This window comes from Thalia democratica, chromosome 9, assembly GCF_965202585.1.
Source record: "Thalia democratica chromosome 9, ktThaDemo2.hap1.1, whole genome shotgun sequence".
Lineage (NCBI taxonomy): Eukaryota > Metazoa > Chordata > Thaliacea > Salpida > Salpidae > Thalia > Thalia democratica.
The window spans coordinates 2,316,413-2,322,435 of NC_139173.1; positions in this window are offsets into that span (position 1 = coordinate 2,316,413).

The window sequence follows — 6,023 nt, forward strand, 5'->3', positions numbered from 1 at the left end:
CAAAAAAGCTTTATTTTGAAAATAATTTCAAAGATTTGTTTATAATGTTTTTATTGATTTTTGAAACTCTAGCTTTATAAACATAATGCATTAGAAACACAATAGTTTTACAAATATAATTTTAATAATAGTACGTTTTCATTGTTCATTTACTCTTTAGATTTAATGCAGTTTAAGACTTGTTCAATAATTAAAGCTGTTTAAAGTATTTTTGAACTTTTATTAAAAGATTATTAAAAGAATTATTACTAAAAATATTCTCTGAAATATCTTTGATAAGCAAACAGTTTATTTTTACTGTGTATATTTTTTTATCGGTACTAAAAATGTAGTAATCATGTTGACATTAGAACATCAAAAATGCCTCTCATTTTAAAATTTTTGGTGCTTTTATATATACATACAAAAATTTATACTTTAGTTGCACTAATAAAATGTTTTGTTGTTTTCAAATATATTTTTTGATTTGTTTCAAACGGCTGCTTTTAAACATTTGCAGTTTTAAATAACCGAAATTATTCACTGTAAAATTTGTTTTATGAAATCTTCAAAATATATATCTCATTTTTACACATTTTAATAAACTAGTCTTTATAGAGTTAGTAAAATAGTTAAAGACTCTTTAAACAACCATTGCAAAAATATAAGTTTATTTTAATACTTGACAAGTACACAGAAAATGTTTACTATGACAGTATGTGTACATTTGTATAAAACCAATTAACTTGATTTTTTTTTGTTTATTTCATATTGCAGAAATTTTCAAACAAAGTTTAAATAATTAAATTCAAATCATTAAAATATATGGCATACAATATTTAGTATTTTTCAAAAATTACGTAATCATGATATTTACATAAAATTTGAACTAGAAACACATATTTGAATAAATTATTATTTCTGTGTTTATTACTTTGCATTTTGTATTGTTATTTACACCTAATAATGTAAATATTTATTTTAAATTTCAGTGATTGTGCTTATTTCATAACAAGTTGATTTTTCATCGTGATTTATTGTGACTATTGAAAATAAACTATTTTTCTTTACAATATGGTAAATAAACTATTTTGAATAAAAATGGTTTTGTTGATTATGTTTAAAGTTTCTTTATTTGGATAATTTTGTATGGTTTCTTTATTCTACAAAGTAGTTTTAACCTAATTTAATTTTTAAAGGTTAAAGCTATTAAAAAATTATTTTTTAACAAATTAATTGCAAAATTTATTGAACTAAATAAAATTAACTGTAAGTTAAACAGTTGGCTGAACTGAAAGCTTTTTTATTGATCTTTGTAAGATTTTCACTAAACTTTAACTTTTCCTAATTTATTTTAGACAACATACCGATAAACTTAAGCATACTTAAGCCTTTTAATTTTGTCTATTCAAAAAAGTTTTATTTGATGATATGTTAGTGTTAGTTATGAAAGTAGATATCTGAATTAAGTTTAACAAAAAACAACTTTTTATTAAAATAATTTTTTAAATGACAACCTGTGCAGATATATATTACTTTTTAATTGAAATAAGTATTAACTCAAAAATTAAAAAAATAAGTTTAAGTAATTAACTTAGGAAACTTGATTAGTTAGAAATTTATTTAAGTATCCAGTGTTTTTAGGTTTTAAATTTGTAAAAAATATATTACTCTTCAAAATATAGGTTTAATCGTTTGTTAATAAAAGATCCTAGTGAAGTAACTTCACTGGAATATAAATAAAAACAAATTGTACAGTAATCTTCCTTTATTCTACCAACATATTTTTTTGTGTGTTGATTCGTTGACACACAAAAAAATATGTTGGTGCAATAAAGGAAGATTACTGTACAATTTGTTTTTATAAAAAATATATTATAGACTTTGATAATATTTTTCTACGTAAACTAAATCAATCATTTAAAAATAAGGTTCTTTTATTGCCAATATTTTAAGCAAATTGTTATTGATTTTATGACGAATAGAAGACCGGGTTTATTTAAAGTTTATTTAAATTTATTTTAAGGAGAATTAAAAAAAAAATAAATGTGCTAAGCACAAAACAAATTCGAGAAAAAAATCACTAAAAAAACTTACTAATAAATGTGTTTCTTAGTTAAAGTAAGTAGAAAAACTTGAATGATGTATTAACTAATTATTAGACACAACAAAGTTTTGAATTATTTTGTTTCAAATTCATGAACTCCTAAGTCAAATCTGCTTTACAAAGGTTTGTTTGCTTTTTAGTAAAATTAGTTATTAATTTGAAACAATTAGTCTGAATTTGCTTATTCTATCTAATAAAAAAACAGCAAACAAAAATTTAAAAAATATAAGACTTTTATAGTTGTAAAACTATAATTTTTTTTCTTTAAAAATTACATTTATACTTAAAAAAGGTAAAATCTGTTTTTATACTAGTAAAATCACAGAGTTTTTCTATTAAAAAAAATCTGTTTTATGAAATCCATCATAATAAAGTTAGCTTCAATTTAAAACCGCCTTATTCCATTATAAAATGCAACATTATTGATTAAATGTCGAATTTTAAACCGGCTCATTTCAGATTTCCTATTTGTTTGACTACTAGTCTGCAATATTGCAAAAGCAAAAATTTAAGAATATTTTGAAGTATGAACCGTACTATACAACTATTTACATTTTGTTAATGATAAAGTTTAGACATAAGAGTCAGTTTTCAAAAAAAGAAATGGTTTTGAACTTTGTCTGAGAGTATATTTTTTATATTGAAATGATTCAACTAGCATAAATATTTCTAAATGTGTTTTGACCAATTTAATCAACTTTTTGCTGCTCATCTTAACTTATAATTAAGTTTTTGAGATGTATGTTGATATATTTTTATTCAACAATAACTAACAAAGTTATCAATGTTTCGCCTAAAAAGAAATTTAATAACCAGAACTTAAAAGTGACAATAATTGAAAAACATAAATAAACAATAGTAAGAGGATATAAGTAATAATCAAGTAATTAAAAAGTGATGAAAAATAAGTAAATATATTTAATAAATTAATGTTTGGCATTACTACAAACACAAATTAATATTAAGTTTAATGAGAAGAAACTAAACTAATAGATGAAAAAAAGATTTTAGACTTATAAATACTTAACAAACCTTAATAAATAAAATAAAAATGCACAAACAAATTGCAACAACACATAAATGTTTGGAAAAAAAAGATATACAAATTAAACTTTTTAACAGAAATTAAAGCTTTTTTGCTACCATATAAACTAAGTTCTGCTAACGATAAAACCTATGAATAAAATTTAGACACATGTTAAAACCAAACAGCTTTTTAGATAATAGGCAAACTTTTAAAATTAACTTTGACTGCTTGATGAATAAATAAAACTTAGAAAATTATAAAAAACAATATTTTACTTAATCATCTATCATATGGTCTGATTAACGATTTAAAATAAAACAAAAAAAAATATGTTAACTTATGCACTATTAAACACTTTTTATCTGTTAGTTAAAAAACAGTAGATTTAAAGTTGAAAATCGTTAAAAATGTAAAAAGTTTAGAACTGTGTTTGAAATTTTGTAAAAACAACTTATGCACAATGTATAGCTCAAACTGACTTACATTATCTGTAAAATCTTACTTTTGTAGCTTTTCTATTTCTAAATTTAGTTTGACGAAAAAAGTTACAAGTAAACATAAACAAAAAGTTTCAATTGAGGTCTTGAAGATATTATAATCATAAAAAGTTTGCAAGGGTCCTAAATTTTCCTAAAAAGTTATTCAAAATCCTTAAGAATTTCCCTAGTCTCATTATTTAAAGTTATTGTAGTGAAAATAACATAACAAATTTATATTCGTGAAAATAGATGTCATTTGCGCTTGGAAACGAAGATTATTAAAACTAAAACGGACGATAAATAAGATAATTTAGTAGTTAAAAAGCGTGTTCAAATAAAAATATTTAGAGTAGATGCATACAACAACAAGTTTAAAGAAACTTATTGTAAAAAGGTATCAATTCTGTAATTTTAGTATTGAGTAATTCAACAACTTGAGCTTAAACTTGTTAGTTGAATAATTTTTTCAAACAAAAGTTTTTACGGTTATCAATGCACATAATAAAGCATCTAACTATACTTAAGAAAAGTTAAAGTAACCACACATTAGAAAAAAACTTTTTTAATACATCAAAAATAATTACTTTATAACTTAAAACGTTAAACACGGTAAAAAACTGTCTTTGAAAAGTACAAGAAGCTTTTCACCAGAGGTTGAAAGACATCTTTAACAAAATCAACGGTTAAAAAAAGATCCTATATACGAGTAAACATGAAAAAACTAACTGGAAGTTGTGTCTACATCTGCGTTTTTTTACCTTTATGACGTAATGAGGCGTCAAATGTTGTCGTCAGACCGATCTTAAGTGACGTCATAAAGGTATCAGAATGGTTGAAAGTATTTTATTTACATTTTAGCAACCAAAACTTATGATTTGTTCGATAAATGAGGAGTTATTAAAAACGAAAGTAGTGATCTTTTATTTAAAGGTCAAAGTTTTTTTAGATAAACAAAATATTTTCAGTCAAGTAAACTACATCAATAAAAATCTATGATGTAAATTTAATTAGTGTTTAATTAGCTTTAATAATAACACATGACCTAAACCAATACACTATATATGAGTTTATTTATCAAAATTAAGGTAAAAAAAAAGCGTTTTATCTATATCATACACATTCAGATTGAAGCAGTCTTGAAGACTAACTTTAAATATGAAATTTTTATGTATTAATCAAATTTTTTTTCGAAACTATTTTGTTATCTAAGGAAAATGGTACTATTTTGTAAAATTCTCGCAGTTAAGGTTTTTTTTTGTTTATAGTCGGATAGCTTTTGATATCTCTGTACAAATACTCAATCAATGAATTTTCTTAAAGCTTTAAAATTTAAAAAAGTTTATATTGTTTACACTTATAAGAGTATCAGTTGAAGAACTTTTTAAAAATTGTTTATAAAGTATTATTTTCACTTTTATAACACAGTTCAAACTCGTTCAAACTAACTATAATTAGCCTTTTTGTTTAACAAAAATAACTTAATGTGTTTTAAAACATTTATATTTTTAGCTTGCTATTAAAAAAAATAACAATACTTGTAAATAGTTTTCATTTAGTATACATATGTATGTATTCAAAAATTGTTTTTAGCTAGTCACATTGTTATAAGTGTCAAGTAAGTTCTTCAGGTGATTAAATTTACTAAAATGTAAGTGGTTTTTAATGTTTGCTACTTCAGTAAAACAATTGACCTTAAATTACAACTTTAATGTTTATATGGTAGCAGCTGTTGTTTATATGGACAGTTAAAGTAAATTTCTATTGAGGTAAAAGCTTAAAAAACATTTTAATTAACAAATACTTATACAAAAAACAACGAATAAAAGTTGTTTTAAGATTTATTACACTTTGTTTTTTAAGTATAACCACTTAGTACATAGCTTTATGTTTTATATTTTTAACGCTGTATCAAAATTTTTTGTTTGTTGTTAATTAATCGTGTAGAATATTAATAAAAATAATCATTTTAAACTTTTGTTTAATTAATAAGGTCATGGATAGTTAGGGCAAAAAAAAACTTGTGAAGGAGCTTAAATTTAGTCTCGAAAGCTAATTGTTTCAGTTTGGTCTCATGGTTAAATGTACTTACTTATATAAGTGAATGAAAAAAATAAGCAAACTTATTTTGAAACTAGCCAAACATTAAGTAAAAGAAATCATGCTTTTTCAACAAAGTCATTAAAACACTGTTATGCTGAAAGCGCAATTAAGCAACTTTTTAATGAACTAATGGCTTTTTTACTGCATAATATAATTATCTTAAAAAACAAAACTTTAGCTACTCTTCAATTTTAGTTTTAGAAAAAGTTTTATTTTCATTTATAGTAAAATATATTTTTAGAAATTTTGTTTGTTTTTGAATCTATGCAGAATTAAACAACTTTGTTTAGATTTTACTGGAATTTTATTAAATTTACTGAGTTCAATATAC